General features: G+C 36.8%; 1 long non-coding RNA gene across 1 annotated transcript in view; it reads left to right on the forward strand.

Annotated features, from left to right (window-relative positions):
- Nucleotides 1-931: 931 nt before the first annotated feature.
- LOC126913361 (uncharacterized) overlaps nt 932-18,203 on the forward strand; it is a 109,899-nt gene continuing 92,627 nt past the window's right edge. Inside the window, exon 1 of the long non-coding RNA XR_007708517.1 lies at nt 932-1,380. This is a non-coding gene — a long non-coding RNA (uncharacterized LOC126913361). The remainder of the gene's footprint in view (nt 1,381-18,203) is intronic.

The raw sequence follows: 18,203 nt of genomic DNA on the forward strand, positions 1-18,203 counted from the left end.
GGACAAAGCCATAGTCCTTTTCTGGTTCTGCCTCTACCAGTTTCTGACCATACTGAGCCAATTCAAAACATTGAACTAGCAGAAAAATAACTTGGCAAGAAAAACTCTATAATTTTTATTCAGTTTGTCAGCTGAAATGAGCAGGGTATACAGCAGTCTCTTTTGCTGACAATATGTTTCATCATTTTGGCTGTGGTGTTTAGCAAGCACCCAAGATGCCTGGAAATGAAGTAAAGCAATTGCAGTTAGATGGCATTACTTTGAGATTTTGTGCTTTGGTCTCATCAGGTTTCTCAAGTCAGAGAAGGTCATAGCTGGTCAGACGAGAAATCCCTCACTTCTCTTTCTTCTTTTCCCTTTAAAAGCCACAGCTAAAGCTAATATGTACCTGCACCCTGCGCTGATCTTCCATTTAGTCAGAGAGACAAAGAATGTGCAATAGCAAGCCTTTCATTTGGTTGAGAAATCAAAACAGGGACTTGACTTTAAATAGAATCAAACTATGTCTGGTCCAAGACCCTCAAACATCTGTTAATCAGACTCAGGAAATGCTAATGAAATTAGAGTTTATAACAGAGGTACTGCTAACAGGTTGCTGTGTAACCAAGAAGGATCTGTATTATTTGTTGTCATCTCTGAACTCTCCTACATCTGGATAGAAGTTGCATGTGCTCATTAGCACAAGTTTGTGGACAGCAATGAACTAAAACCTGGCAGTCTTTTCTCTGCCTGGACAGTGTAAAATAGTTGGTGTGTGCTGTATCATTTTTAGAATTTCTAGAGGTTGCTTTACCATGGCCCGTATTTTTTTGTTAAACCAGTTTGAATAGATTTATGCAATCTGTATATGATAGAAGGAATTTGAACTTTCTCTAACATCACACTAGTAGTTGGACTATTCACTCTCTTGTATTATTTCTGTCTTAGAAACATCTCAGAACAAGAAAGAAAAAAGGAGAGAGAAGGAAGGAAGGAAGGAAGGAAGGAAGGAAGGAAGGAAGGAAGGAAAAGAAAGGAGAAAAGGAAAAGAAAAAAAAGGAAAAGAAAAGGAGAGAAAAAGAAAAAAGGAAAAAGAAAAAGAAAGAAAAAGAAAAGAAAGAAAGAAAGAAAGAAAGAAAGAAAGAAAAAAAGAAAGAAAAGAAGAAAAAGAAAGAAAGAAAGAAAGAAAGAAAGAAAGAAAGAAAGAAAGAAAGAAAGAAAAAGAAAGAAAGACAATTCTATTATACTTTCTGAAAGGACTCATTAGACTACAAGAGGAAGTGTGCAGAGGATAATTGCATAAGAACAAGCCAAATACTGCAATATTACTGTAGGTCAGAAGAAGAAGGCTATGAAATGTGGGCACCTACACACATCACGGCTACTAAGGAGAAAGGAAAGGTAGGTAACCCTTTACTGCTACAATACTTTATTTCACTTTAAAACATTGAAAATAGTATTTTTTCTGCATTAGAAATACAAATGACACATTTTTCCATGATACCCTGCTGTCCTGCTAGCAAATGTTTTCCGGTCAATCAATCAGTCGCTCAAGCAGTCAAAATCTTTAACCACATAAAAATCTATTGAGAACAAGTTTTATTTACAGTGGTGACCTGGCCAAGAAAGCTCACAAACAGCAATATGTAACATCACTTACAGACATACAATCACTATTGTATATTACTAGAAAGTGCCCAAACATATCACCAGGCATAAATCAATTATATAAAATACCACAAACATCAAATAAACCAATAAAAGAGGGAAGGTCATAACACCACCAGACATGTCATGAATAACTGCTACAAACATCAGCCAGTGATTCATCCAGAGTATGAATAAATATATATATATATGTGTATATATATATGCAAGCAATTCCTTTTAGATCCTTTTGTGTTCTGTTAAAAATGTGTTGCTGTCTTTTGATGTCTATTTTACAACATTACTTCTATTTATATTTCACTAAGGACATTGATTATTTTTAAAGTCTATGTTAATTAAAATTGGGGGTGTTACTTGTTATATAAATGTGCATTTCAGCATGTTTGTTTTGCTTTACAAATCATTGCATATATTTCTGTGCTTGCTTATAAATGGTAATACTTTGCATTTAATATTATAGTTCACTATATTATTATAGCTTTGTCTACTAAAAGAAACTGGACCTAGAACACTATAGGGAACATAACTTGGTATAATTGTCATTGTCATTCCCCCACCCCTGCCCCAGATTATGAATATACATAATTCAAAAACCACTAAGATTTGAACTCTCTGTTTGAAATAATATTACAGACATGTTGTAAGCTTCAAGTCTTCATCACCTCTTAGAGTCTGCACCAGTATTTGTATATTAGCAATAAGGAGTGCATATAAAACCATCATTAAATGTGGTCTTTAGAGAGCTGAGAGCTTATACATAGAACAACATATCTGTAACTGTTAAATACGAGAATTGCAATCAACCCATTTTTAAATGCTGGACTATGGTTTTCTCAGTATGTCTGCATTCATCTGTGTCTTATTCCCAGAGGTCCATGTTAAATGCTACCAGTCTAGAGGGTCCTATTCCTCCTTGCTCCCAACTGGAATATACATTTACATTTTTGCAAGGGCCACAAGAGTTTAACCTTCACAAATTCTGTTTTATTTGATAGTTTGACTCATGCTTTTCACAGGAATAAATTACTGCATTCAGAACAGATGTCCCATGCATATCTCATCTATTTGAATGGAATTTTATGAAATAAATTATATAGAATGTGCAAATTTCCACCAATTGCTTATTCAATATGAAGATAATGTAAGTAAGCATTACTTTCAATCTGTCAATCAAACTTGGCAGAAAATTAGGTAGTATCTCTCATCAGATCTTATTCTTAAAGGGGATGTCTGTGAGCAACCCACAGTTTACAAGGTGTTGATATTGCCCACCATTTACACTCCAATAGTCTTCAGCTACTATCAGCAAGACAAACCTGTCTGCTAAATTGGCAACAAAAGTGTTTCATTGCTGAAAATGAGATTTGCTTTTAAACCTCCTTTATGGCTAAATTGAATGTATTTGAATGGAAAAAAAATGTATGAAAACATTTGGTTTATTTATATACATTCTCTTCCAGATATGGAGCTTATTCTGAAATTCAGAATAAATAGATCATCCAGACTCTTAATCTAGATCCCCTGCTTTTAAACTGATGATATTGGCTGAAAATCAGACTGCTATCATTTCAGATTAGTCATTTTTGCTTCATTGATAACATATGCGCTTAGAAGCAAGTTCTGCACATTTAAAAAAATTCCAACCCTTCTATGCATGCATTTTTCAGATATAGACCCAACTAGTATATGCTAACACTAAGCAATTTGTTTTGCAGCATGTCACATAATTCTCTTTTTTTTTACACCCAATATCTATGATTAAGAAATGTAATACATACTAAGAAAGTCTTAGATAATTTACACGATGCATTAAAGTGTTTTGCATGAGAATATAGTATGATGCAGACAGCAGAAGAATTATGTCTTTCATTAAAAGGTTTGCAACTCAGTGTGCTATGATATAACTATAGCAGTTTTTCTGTCTCGGTGAAGGTTTTTTATTTTAAACACTGCCTTGAAAACCAAGGGATGCATATGCAATAGCACTACTTTAGCTATATGTTTTAACTTAATATCACCTCTTAGTAATTACACACTGTCAGTTTACCTGCTGTCCCAGGGTTATGGGTGAACAGCTATGCTGTCACTGTTCTTCATCTCTCTGAATCTTGATGTAAGCAGTAAAATAAGATGGCATTTTTTCATTATTTAACGTTTTAAAAAAATCCTAGTTCAAAGTCTATTTGAAGCAGTTCATCAAGAATGATATACATTAAGGTCAGGATTAAAAGAAAACCAATTACATGAAAGAAATATGATTTTTGCCATGGATCCTTTATGTGCAAATTAGCATGTGTACTTGCTGCCTAATTTAGAAAGCACCAAAGGTCAACTTACAGGGATGCAGAGTGGCTTTTGGAGGAGTTCAGAATTGGTGTTTCCTGAAGAATTTAAGCGGGAAAGAGGAATGATTCACTTGACAAGAAGGCTTGTGCTTGGGGTAAAACCTAGTCATCATTCAGCAGGGCTTACACTATCTGAAAAAAACATTTTAGCTGGGGACCTGTTTTAACTAGCAACTTGGAAGCTTCTCTGGGTTGAAGTAATCTCCAAGTGTACACAGAGGTTGTCCTGCACCCTATTCATACCTTCACTGTATTGCTGACAGAATAAAAGTGAGAGCTCTTAGCTGATGCAGCATTTTGATGCTGTCTGGCTGTAAGAATGGCTTATAAGGCAGAAAAGGCTCAGCTCTTTGATTTTCAGGATCTGTTTCAGAGAAATTGGGGTCTATTCCAGCAGCACTGCAAAATATGCCAAAAGCCTTACAGGTGTCTTCCCTCTCTCCCATCCACTGAAGTTGAGATCGACTTGCTGTAACATTTTCTACCTGTTTTCATTCTTCTACATTGTCTTCTCATCACTTGTCTCCTTCATTTTGTATTCATCAGTTCTTCATGTTTTCACAATAAATATTTGCTTGGAATATGTAGCTATGAAGCTGTTCTTTCTTTCCACTTCAAAAATCCTCTTCTATATTTTCAGGAAAAACAATGGAGTGTACTTTTTTATAACATCCAGACACCATAACTGGCATTTTATGGAGTCTTTATCTCACCATGTAGATCAGCATGATAGGTAGTTATACTAGTATATTATCATACTATATATTTGAGCTTCTGGTGAAGGTAAGAACGATAATATCTATCTAACATTGGTGGCTATAAACTAAAATGCAGGAGATTGAGTTGTGTATCTGAAAATCCCTATATAATAATATTAGATAGTATAAGAGCTAATACCATTTCAGCTAACTTGTAAAAATGCTGCAGTATCTTGTGCTGAAACAGAATTCCTCTGTTTTGCTGTTTTTGACTAATATAACACACAGACTTAATAAATCCAAGGCGTTTAAAGGATATTTCCATAAATTATTCTGTTAGTATGTGGACTTTGGTGAAATTTGTCAAGCTGTATTAAAAAACAAATTGAAGAAGCAGTAAATCTTTTGTTTGGCCAGAGCTTACTTCTACTTGTGTGCAGAAGGATAATGTTCTACTGTGAGTGCAAAGCTGCCAACACTGAAAATCTGTATGTCCTCCCAAATGCTTGTTTATGAAGACAAGAAAACAGCATGGCTTGTTCTGCAGTGACACTTCACTATAAAGAGGTTGTTGTATTTCTTCTGCCTCCTTCTCCCCACAGACTCTGGCAGGTTGGAGTCACAACCCAGAGGCCTTGGGCAGCAGTGTATTCCCAGAGCGTAGGAGAAACCCTTATGCAACATAGAGCTATAACTACCCCATGCAACACCATGCTCTCAGATTAATGAGAGTAGTATGCAAATTCTTGACTATCGTACTGGTTTTGAAGGGTGTGGACATCTGGATGTCTTTTAATCTGATGGAGTGCTCAATTCACCAATGATACCATGCACAAAGATGCCAACGGTATAGGGCTATTTTAGTCTCCTTCCTGCTAACTGAGCTGAATTCCAGACCCCTGTAGTGAGGTCCCCATCCTCACTAGGCTTGCTGTCTAGTTAATAATTGGCTGCATGAATTACAAACCATCTTCCAAAGGCTCTAGGAATCTGAAATAGTGAAAGTGACAGTGATTCACCTTTTGAAAATGTGGTAAATTAAGCTACAAATGAAAACTGTTATTAAGCTATGACTGGCAACTGCTAGTAAGGCATTTGGCATGTCCTGGGGGCACGGGAACTCAGAATGGGTTGTTGCTACTTTTCAAGGGATGGCCCTGTGGAAATGTATTTATTTCATACCCAATTAGCTCAGATAAAAAATAAGTCTTCGGTCTATCCAATTGTCCTTCAGCTCAGGTATTTGGAGCCAGTGAGCCTTCACCTGATGTAATTCTTCCGAGCCTTCTCCAGACCAGAGCTATGGCAGAACTGGACTATCTCTGAAATTGCTGTTGAAAGATGAGGAATTAAAATTAAGCTCAACCAAATGAAAACTCTCCATAGATTTTCTGGGTTCATCTCTGACATCCATTGTCTTAGTGATGCCACATATCTTGCTCTGCAGCAAATTTGTATGTGGTCTGTAACTCTGTGTTCCCCTTTTTCTAAAGTTCCATATCCTGTGTGCCGTGACTTTCAGCACTGAAGATTGCTCACAGCAGAAGTCATTAGAAGTTGAATTTTCAATGTACTATGTCCTACATGTTACTAATTACTCATCCTCACTCTTGCCAAAATTTGCCATCTCGGATAAGCACCCAAATTTATTGGAAACTTCTAATTTTAATATCAATCTACCTTAAGTCAACAGCTGTGAAATAGAGGTAATAGCGCCTATTTAACTCAAAGAGATAGGAGACGGGTGCTTCACACAAAGTACTGTATTGATAAGGACCAAGGCATTCACCTGACAAAATGAACTCTGTCTTCAGAACGTGCTTCAAATACAGCATAGGAAATAATTCCTGGGACAGTACACCTTTGGTTAGGGGCATACATGCAACAGGTTTGAGTTATTTTTGTGCAGACATCCATTATTCTACCATTTCTTAACTTTAGTGTTCTTGGCTCTGTAACCGTATTATTTGGGTCATCGGTGAAATGTTGAATCAGAGTTGAAGGTCAAGTGAAGAGACAATTTGTCTGTGGTTTCCAGCTTAATACATTAGTTAAATCGCATGTGTTCAAGGATATTCTCATTTAAAAATAATCTAACCCAAAGTTATTCAGGTTTTTAGTATTGTCATTCAGCTGCTGCAGAGATGTCATTGTCACTGTGTGGCAAGTGCTCTGTAACAGCCTTGTTCTGTACTTCTCTTGGTTGCTAACAAGTTTCTACACACAAGGAACTGTAGAATAGTTTTTTAGTTTGCCTTTGTGTCTGGGCTTTACATATTAATTTGAGCTGTAAATTATAGAAACATGCAAATTATATGGTATAAAACCATTAGAAACACTAAGTTCCACAGCTTCAAGTTATCTTAGTTCATATTTCCACAACATTCTCCTCAAAAAACTGGCTGCTCGTGGCTTGGACTGGCGTATGCTTTGTTGGGTTAAAAACTGGCTGGATAGCTGGGCCCAAAGAGTTGTGGTGAATGGAGTCAAATCCAGTTGGAGGCCGGTCACTAGTGGAGTCCCCCAGGGCTCAGTACTGGGGCCAGTCCTCTTCAATATCTTTATCGATGATCTGGATGAGGGGATTGAGTGCACCCTCAGTAAGTTTGCAGACGACACCAAGTTAGGTGCGTGTGTCGATCTGCTCGAGGGTAGGAAGGCTCTGCAGGAGGATCTGGATAGGCTGGAGCGATGGGCTGAGGTCAACTGTATGAAGTTCAACAAGGCCAAGTGCCGGGTCCTGCACCTGGGGCGTAACAACCCCAAGCAGTGCTACAGGCTGGGAGATGAGTGGTTGGAAAGCTGCCTGGCAGAGAAGGACCTGGGAGCACTGGTTGATAGCTGGCAATATGAGCCAGCAGTGTGCTCAGGTGGCCAAGAAGGCCAACAGCATCCTGGCTTGTATAAGAAGCAGTGTGGCCAGCAGGTCTAGGGAAGTGATTGTCCCCCTGTACTCGGCTCTGGTGAGGCCACACCTCGAGCACTGTGTTCAGTTTTGGGCCCCTTGCTACAAGAAGGACGTCGAGGTGCTCGAGAGAGTCCAGAGAAGGGCGACGAGGCTGGTGAGGGGTCTGGAGAACAAGTCTTACGAGGAGCGGCTGAGGGAGCTGGGATTGTTCAGCCTGGAGAAGAGGAGGCTCAGGGGTGACCTTATCGCTCTCTACAGTTACCTTAAAGGAGGCTGTAGCGAGGTAGGGGTTGGTCTATTCTCCCACGTGCCTGGTGACAGGACAAGGGGGAATGGGCTAAAGTTGTGCCAGGGGAGGTTTAGGTTAGATATTAGGAAGAACTTCTTTACTGAAAGGGTTGTTAGGCATTGGAATGGGCTGCCCAGGGCAGTGGTGGAGTCACCATCCCTGGAGGTCTTTAAGAGACGTTTAGATGTTGAGCTTAGTGATATGGTTTAGTGGAGGACTTGTTAGTGTTAGATCAGAGGTTGGACTGGGTGATCTTGGAGGTCTCTTCCAACCTAGACGATTCTGTGATTCTGTGATTCTGTGATATAAATAGAAAAACTATTTTTAACTCTAAGAGAAAATGATATACTATCTCAAAAATTGAATATTATGTCTTGAAGGAGTAGTTAGCAAGAACACTAAAGGACACAGGAAGCTCTGTTCTTTCAGTATATGAAAAGCTTTTGAAAATTACTTGCAGAAGCTCCTGACATCATGACAGAAGAAAGAAAAGAGCCTGTCCCTGGTGGTTAGTAAAATCTAGGATCCTGAGTTCTGTACTCCGAGGTCTTGAAGATTTTGTCTCTTAATGTATTTGACTAGTTCGAAAAATGGAGCAGAAAAAATGATATAATTGTTTCATCCCACAGCCTTACAGTTTGTACATGAATATGTATACCCATACTGTTAGAATTTGGTCCCCTATTTACAGTTAGGCCATTTTCATAACCTCAGGAATAAATAAGATATTCTCTACAAAGCCAATCAGATTTTTTGAACAATGCTTATTGTTAAGATTTAAATTCACATAAAGAAGGGCAAAAAAATTTGTTGGCTTTTTTTTTTTCTCCCCATGATATTACAATGTAGCTATGTGATCATGCATAAATGTGACTTTTAAAGCCAATGGCAGTCTTTGACGTCAACAACCTGATCATTTTAATTATTTTAGCAGAAGTTAAGTGCTTTGTTAAAGACTCATTTTTAAAAAACAAAAAATCAAAATCCTTACTTTCATATCATTTTGTTTATTCCAAAACCATCCATTTTACCAGGTGGATTGAGAAAATGCCATAGCAACACAAATCACTTGAGTCCTACGGCAGGGGCTTAATATTAGAACTGCAAGACCAAGTAAGCAGTTTCTGGAAACTGAGAAAACTACATTTCTAATAACTACCCCACTAATTCCCTGGTAAATATACCAAACATTGTCTTGTCATAGCTGCCTGTTGACTGAGGAACGGGCCCTTAGACTACTGAGGTTGAATGTACGTTTTCTATTTCTGCAGAAATTCCAGAATTAAAGTCTTGCAACCACTAAGGTGGATAGCAAAATTCCCATAAACCTTACCAGACTCAGGGATTTATGCAGATACTTCATCACCAAATGGGAGTTTAATGGTAGTCTCTAACACCACCTGCAAAAATGAAAAGTACCTCAGAATGAGATCTGTACTACTTTGCCATATACTTAAAATTCTTATGCAAAACGTACTGATCATAAGTGAAATATGTTATTTCCTAAATTGACCTTACCTCACTATCATTTATGCATGTTTCAGCATGTATGTACAGACCCATTACTAAATGAACAATCTCTAGGCACCCCTGTAATAAATGAATGACCCTTTACACATTTATAATGTTTTAACATTTATGACACTGCTGTCTTTAATTTTGAGAAAAACAGAGTTTGCCCATAATTTAAATTTATGTGGCTAATTTACTGAATGTATAAAATGAACAATGCTTTATTTTAACATTTAAATTCCCTTAAACAAGGACAGAAGAACAATGTAGTTTATGTTAGCATTTTTTTTCCAATTATAGTACAGATACTGAATGTAGCTATGTGATCATGCATAAACATGACCCTTCCAAAAGAGGCCCCTGGCCTTAGAACAGTTCTTACTAGTGAAATTATAGAAGCTTGGATGGCCAACAGTATCAAGAAATAATTGCGACTTTATCAGGCTGTTCTCAAGTAAGTGCTGTCACTGCCTGAATCTGGTGATAAATTGCATTGATCATGTAGGTTACAGAACCCCTATCAGTATCAAAGCAAAGACATTATATTTTGACAGTGGTGCCTTCATTGTCAACTTCTGGAAGTATTGTACTGTACTACATTGAATGGCTCATTTAATAACTGTTTATAAATTAAACAAGCAGAAAAAATATTAACTATTTGAAATAGCTGGGAAATTTTTTAGAGCACTTAGTTTTAAGAGACACTTCAAATTAGGTAAAAGTTTGAATTCTGGATATCGCAAAAACATTGGCTAATGTTGTTGCAGATAACAAATTGGTGAACATGCATTCTAGAAGGCAACATTAAACATTTTTTTAAACATATATATGGGTGCTTATGGGAGGGTATTATGGTGTCTATGTCATGGTCAGTTAATAGCAGTTACAGAGGAGTTTCCACAAGCTGCATGGAAACCCTGGCTTCAAATCTGACAGGAGTTTTTCATATTATAGCAAGACTCTGATTCTGTATTCCCTTCTTACCTGTGAGTGGTTTAGGATTGCTGTAAAACTTTGAGATTGAACCCACAGTCCTAATATTTAATTTGAATGGTATAGCAGCAGGCTGTCATGCTGGATACTGGTATAAACAGTTAAAATGATATTTGAGAGTATTTTATTAAATTTAAACAAAAGGTGGAATTCACAGTAAAGTCAAATCCACCCAATAAACCAGACAGGTTGTGCTCATAAGCCTTAAGGAAATCTTTTGTCACCCCTTCTGGCTTGAACAGCTAGCCAAAATTCTGACTTTTTTTTGGTTATTTTAGGAGGAAAATTAATGATCGTCAGATACCTCTTTAATTTAGAATTTTCAACTTTCTTAATATGGGAATATAATTTATCAGAATGTGGTGGAAAAAAAAATTAGTTTATAAGTAGTGTAAAGTGAGGGTAGGTGTTGCCATTAGTCTAGGAACACTTTTTTTCTTCTGTACTCAGTATTGACTCATACAGAACAGACTGTTTTACACCAAATCTGTGACTAGAAACTGTCTCCTTGCAGGAAAAAATCCGATATCCAGTCCCTTGTGCTTCTAGTGCCTAATAGACAACAGAAGTTTTGTGTACTTGACTACAGCTTCCCTCAAACCCTTTTTTCACTAATTCTACTCCAGGTCTTCAGAAATGAGTGGCTTCATCCTTGGCCCACCTTAGCTTGCTTCAATAGGGAGAGTTAGGAATTCAAAATAAAGTGTCTCATAGGTTATGTCTGCTAACAAATTTCCACTAATTGACATCAAACTGGTTAATTTCCATATAATAAGTGTTGATTGATTCAAGGGTTTGACTGAACTGGCTAAAACTGTCCTTACAATGATCACTTATGGGCTACCTTTTTGGAACACAGTGGTATATTTAAGGTCTTGCCAGATTTCAAGGATGCTGGGAGTTGGAACAATGTTTTTAATCTTGGCTACTAATTATGTGGCAAAGGTATAAACTGGGCTTTGCAAATCATTATTTCCATTAGAAAGGTGTTGGAAGCAATTCCACTGAGGGCTTCCCTCCTATTTATGCAGCTGTTATTCCCATGGGAGGAGGCCATTGCAGTCCTGGCTGAAACATGGGCTTCTGTTCTGTTTCCACAGCACTTGGAAGAAAAACAAAACAGGACTAATGAAAAACACACACGGGAAATGCTTTATTATTTCATCATCCTCACCTACTGAGATCTGGCACCACTCTGTGTTTAGGAAGAACTTCTCCCGCCCTCCCTCTCTCGCAGTGTGGTTATATAAGGCTGACACTCTGTCATTTCCTGTCAGATCATTTCAGAGGAATTTGCTCTTATTTCCTCCCAGCCTCATCCCCTCCTCCCGGCCTCAGCCTTGGCTGCATGCCCCAGCAGCCATGCTGTGTTTACTTAACCGCATAGAGCGCTGGGCTGTACGGCTCAAAATTCTTGGGCAACACGCACACACGCACATCGCGAGCAAGTTCGCAAAAGTTAGCATTCCCACTCAGGAAACAGACAGCGATTCTTTTGTAAAGAAAGTATGCAGGGGCCAGTGCCAGACCTTAGTCTTTGTAGGCTATGGAGAGGCCTGACTGTTTTCACTAAATGGGGACAAAAATCTTGGATTTCTGTTGGCCCCTATGTCTCTAAGTAAATTTCTCTTGGGAGATACATTTTTGATCATTCCACATATTCAGACTAGGGTCTATTCTCAACATCTCTGTGCATCATGGAATTCATAGAGCATCACTAGCAGTTAACTTGACATTCAAACAATGTGTTAGTATTTGCTAAACATGTCTGGCTCCAATATATGTACCTACAGCACTGCACAAATACATGGTTACTCCTAACATTTTTCTACTTTGGCATACCTGTAACGGACTGGATAGATTAGTTAAAATGTCCATGCCATATAAATGGTGTAAAACTATTTTAGCACCCAACAATGGTGTGAAAATAAACCATGCAGAAACATACTTGAATGATGTGTGAGCTTTTCAGTGGGTAAAGTGGTCACAGTTCATTGTTTGAAAAAAAAAAAGAAAAAAAAAAAGTAATCTTTAGTCACTAATAATCTCCACACTAAGATTTATGGCAATGGATAAAAAGAACTAAGTAAACTATCTGACTGAGAAGTCATTTCTTCCTTCCCTGGCAGCATAGGATTTGTTTAAATGCTGTTAGAAGAAGGCTAATTAAAATAATTTTGCCAGAAGTCTAGGAGATCACTAAGTCCAACACGCGTGCTCTTGATCTAGAATGACAACTTGTTTCCTAACATAAACTAGAACTTTCTTACCAATACAGAAAATTAGAAATCAGAGTGAGAAATTCTTCCCTCTGTCGTAATTATAAAAATAACCATTATTTTGGGTAGCAGTCATAAAATAAATGACAATTGACATTTTGGGAAATTTAAGTTTTATTTAATATTATTGCTAATATTTATTTAATGTAAAGGTAGTAGGCTACCTTCCAGGCCAGGTCAGGATTTAATAGTTTCCATTCTACTTATGATTGATTTTTCTTGTCCAGAAGACTATGAGAATTTTAGAGCAAAATCATCGAATCATGATCTGTATGAGACTGTTATCACTAGCTGGAGTTAACATTTAATACACGTCCCCTTGTACACTAATACAACATAAGAAAAAAATTTGCAGTTTTTCATTTTATGATTCATATCTGTTTTGCTTTCCCTGTTCTATTGTACTCTAAGTAGAGGGAAATAATTGATGTAAAGAAGAAAATAGTATTTTTCCAGTCCCATTTCCACAGTATAGAGATTTCAAGTCTAAAATTAATGCAACTTTTGGAATTTTCCAGTTTCTAAATATATGAAATGGAAGTTAAAGAAATCCTAAATTGCCAAGCTAAAATTAAATTACAATAATGGAATTTTTGCATATATATTTGGAAGTGTATATATCTGGAAGTGTACTTTTTTTTCAAAGTAATTATGTCAGATAGTCACAGGTCTTTCTTTTATGATGTGACCTACTAAATAAGACATTTTAATGTTTCTGAGAAATGGTAGCAGAATTTTAAGCACATTTTCTCTATTTTGTCTAATTTGAGTGATGTCCTTCATAAGTCAGATTACTATCATATGCCATTATTTTCAAGATTATCACTATATACTTTCAGATTTCTTGAGTTTCTTTATATTCTTATCTTTCTAAGTCCTTCATAGCGATGACAGATCAAAAACAATAAATAATGTCAGTGGAAATATTTCAAACCAAAAAGAACATTTATTGTTGTTTAGCTCTCAATGAGAGAGAGAGAGAACCTAAGGAATGCAAGAGTAACTGGCTATTTGTAATAAAATAGTATGGAAAATTTATCACAAATACTGTCATCTCATCTAAACACGATTCTGCTCACAATCACCAACAATAATGATTTTCTTAAATTTTATTCATTACTTAAATGAATTCAGGAATTCTTTTTAACTCTGTTGAATTTACTATGAAGAATTTCCTATAAGTATTCATTACATGGTACTCAAAGTCTGAGCTATGTTTCACAGAGGTGATTGGGCAAGGCATAATACTAGCTTTGACATTTTATGAGTTCCGTTATGGACTGTATGGTCTCACCATCTCCTCTTGAAGTACTGTATTTCTTTCTTGCTGAAAAAATCTGCGGGAAGGTAGAAAACTGGTTACTGAAATGCTGAGATCTGTTCAAAGTATCTATAACAGACAATTACTGTGTTTGAGTCCACTGTCTTCCTCCAAAGCAGGAGTATCCATGCCATTTTAGTAGATGCTTGTCTAATCTGCTTTTAAAGGTTTGCAAGGATTAAAACTCCTAATCTGCAGATTCTATAGCAGCTGTAAGGTACACTAGATTTTTAAATATCGGTTTTCTGGAGAAGAGAAGAATTGAGATTTTCCAGAGAGGGATAGTTTACCTGAGAATTTGCTGAAGTTGCCAGGAAAAGACTGTCACTAGCCAGCAGTGACTAAGGCCTCAGAAAATATAGGAAAGTGGACAAAAAGGAAGGCGGGATGGAAAACTAGTCTTGAAGATAAAAATCCAAGTCATCTCCATTAAATGTACTTTAAAAATATCTATAAAAAAATCCAAGGCAATAAGCCTAGATAAAGAGGGCTATCCTAGGACTGTGATGACTCATTCCTCTGAAGACTCTGAAGAGAATAAATAAGATGAAAGAGGATCTACTGCAACTTTCTGTAGTAACTTCTCATATGGTAGCTTTTTCTATTCTGGGAGCTATAACTAAAATAATTTTGGCAGAAAAGACATACTTATCATGACAGGCTTTATGACAGGCTTTATGACTTATTAACCAGAAGCAACAGAATGACTGAGACAGCGTCTACAGCAGCAGAAAAATTGGAAGATTGTTCTACTGGGAATACATTTTGTGATCTAGTATTTTCCAAGGAAATGTTATTAGACAGAGGGATGAATTTCATATCTATTTTGATGCAGAGTCTGTAGATGAAATCTAGGATTGTACTGCTGTATTAAAAGTACTTTATTATGATTCTAAAAACCTCAGTCAGTATATGCCTGCATTTATAGGGCACATAGTAACTCTAACAGCAATTGTTTACCTCAGGATGACCTAAGAGTCCACAAAATTCCTCTTCTGAAGTCATGTACAGAAATAAAAGGGGCTGTTAGACCTGATAGTAAATGATCAGAACAGAGAAGTAGAAATATTTTTTAAATCCATGCTTTGACAAATATTTAAAGGAAGTGAAAATGCACATTTGGGCAGTAATCTTGAAGTTATATCTATGCAGCTGGGAAGAAAATAAGAAAGCTGTTCTTTACTGCATAATTAACCCCAAACCTACTAAAATTCCTGGAGAACAGAGCAATACAATGATTTTAATAGTACACCCTGAGTCCAAACATCAAGCTCTGCTCTGCCCCATAGATGTGCTGAGATCCTCCTGTAAGTGTAATGGTGACCAGGTGGAGGAGAGGTGGAGTGTTCCCTTTATGAATGGCATCAGTGGGAATGAGGTCTGACTGGAGATGGAGGTAACCACTGGGATGATCAGGAGCAGCATGCCTATGTGGATGAGTCTAGAGAAATGAAATGCATCTAAAACTTTCTCTCTGGCCATCACAGAAAATTATAGGAATTATGATGACTTAATGGTGAGGTTAATTAATTTATGGCATTTTTCCAAGTAAAAGTTCTAGATAGGCACAAGGCAGCATCTATATATGAGGATTCTGCAGTTGCCAGTGGGTGGCTGGGAGTTGCCTCAGAACACAAGAAAACAACAACAGGTGTTTACTTCAGCAAAGGCTTCTGGAAGGGAGGTAAGGGTCTGTGATAATTTAATCAGACCGAAGAAGAAGTCAAGGAGCAATTCTCTGCACTGTTGAAAATGGTCCATTAAAGCTATGAGGAGAGTTGTATTGATTTCAAAAGATAGAGGAGATAGTGGAAATTGGGATGCTTCTCTGACGGGGACTTTTAAGCTTAAAAAATAAAACAAAAAACACATACACTCCTGTATGTGAGACAGAACCAGGGACACTGTTAGATAAGGTGTAAATAAAGTCCTTCACTTTTTAATTGTAAGTAGAAGGCAGAAGACCATTAAGCCAGTTGGGAGACAATGTGGACCTGTGAGAATGCAGAGGGGTGTTCCTGCTTCCCTGCTCAGAGGGACCTCACACTCTGGACTCTGATGTGAGGAGGCCCAAATGTCCTCTTACCAAATGCTGGGGCAGGAGCCAGCCAGGCTCTAAGTCAGGAGAAAGGCAGCTGCCTAATTAATCCTCTTCAGACAGGTAGTCAGAACATTTTGCCAAAACTGAATATCAGAATTTGAATTATTTGTTTGTATTTGTAAGTGCTGACAGTGTGCTAAGTAGCACAAAAGAGAGAGTTCCTGTTTTAAGAGGCTTCCAAAATAAATATAATCTAATTTTTTTTCTGGAGTTTGGCCCAGTGCCTATTAGTAGCCGAACTGTGATACAATCCTAGAGCATAATGACATACTGTGCTCATTTTCCTCTGAGAAAAATGACTGATGATATTGCTTATGAAGAATTTCAGCTCTGTTACATGGGGACACGTGTGCACAGACTGCAGGGCCATGTGTCATTTGGGAAACAAGCATGCATTCAGTATTTTTCAGTGTTGAGGCAGTTGCGTTAATGACCTGACTTTTGCTGGTAATATTCACATGTGTAAAACTCACCAGGAAATAATTAGGAACACAAGATAAAATCTTGATCCCATTGGAGTTAAAAGGAATTTTCCTTTTGAATTAGAAGTTTGCAATATCTCCATTTAGCTTCATCAAGAGCATTCACCTTTTTGTTTTGCTTTTGTGCTTCCTATGTCCAAAACCTACAGCTATATTATGTAACTCCCTTTTACCAACTCCTTAAAGAGGAAAATTAACCTTATCATAACTGTTATATAACATAAAATTTCACACTGTTTCTTGATCTGATTTTTGGAATTTAAAATGATCTTTTTAATTAAAAATTAGAAATCAGGATTTCACAGTGCAAAAGATATAAAAAGGTCCTTCTTATTCTGTTACCTAAATTGGTGGTTTAAATTTAATTGTAAATCATAAAGAATGAGATTCAATATTTGAATATTTGCAGGAAATCCAATTACATACTTTATGCAATGTAGTAAACTGCTATTACCTTACCTAGGAACATTTTTAGCACACACATAAACAGATATGTTTCATCCATGCCTATGACAGGGAAAAGTGGTAGATACTTTTAACATGTTTTACTTCATCGGATTTGAATAGGGTCTTGTTTTTGTGAAATCTGGCTTGAATTCAAGTTAAAACATTGTTTGCTTTCTTTTTTTGTCTTCCTGCCCTTAACTATTCCTTTGCAGTGTGAAAATACCACAGCCTATGGTTGATGTCTTCATCACAGTGGAATGCTTTTAAACTTAATGAAGAGTTGCAATAAATCAGTATACTTCATTCTGCTTTCTATCATCAACACATATATACTTTCTTAGGTATTAATCCCCTCAGAGATTATTAGAAGTCAATAAGACATGTTAAAAATAATTATTATTAACTTTGTAAAGGATTGTATCTAGTATCTTAGCTGGTAGCTATCTTGTCTCCAATGACGTAACATTTATACATTATCCATTCATGTATTCCTCAGAAGATTTAATTAATATATATATATATATAGCTTACGGCATTTAACCACAGTCTTGCCTTAGGATGCTGAAGTTGAGCATGTGCATTTTGTGCAGAACTGGGGCTTTAGTTTAATGGCTCTTTCAAGCCAAGACTTTATGCCCTCCTGTGTTTGTTCAGCACCTACTATGAAACATTATTTTTCGATGCTTCTTAGTTCTAGATGTGGTAAATTACTTCAGGGATAGGCTTTTTCTTTCCCCTTAGGTTAATGGTTCCAGACTTTTTACCCCAAACCCACAGTAAATTTTCACCTCAGCCCTCTTTCTATGATTGTGGAAAACCAAAACAAGTTGCTCTCTCTCTTCTTAGCTGCAGCCTTTGCAGAAATTGAAAGCTGGATCTTTCAATTGACCAATTTCAATTGAGCAAACAGCTGGTCAAGTGATTCTCCAATTACTTCTAAACTTGCAGTTTTAATATTCTTGAAAAGGCTTTGGTCAATTTTTGGACAAACACTCAGGTCAACTCCTTTACTATTAGAATTTTATTGTCTTTTTTCTTTTCTTTTCCTTTCCTTTCTTTTCCTTTCTTTTCTTTTCTTTTCTTTTCTTTTCTTTTCTTTTCTTTTCTTTTCTTTTCTTTTCTTTTCTTTTCTTTTTTCTTTTCTTTTTTTCCAACCAACCTAGTTAGATCCTAATTAAATG

Source organism: Cygnus atratus, chromosome 6 (assembly GCF_013377495.2).
Source record: "Cygnus atratus isolate AKBS03 ecotype Queensland, Australia chromosome 6, CAtr_DNAZoo_HiC_assembly, whole genome shotgun sequence".
Lineage (NCBI taxonomy): Eukaryota > Metazoa > Chordata > Aves > Anseriformes > Anatidae > Cygnus > Cygnus atratus.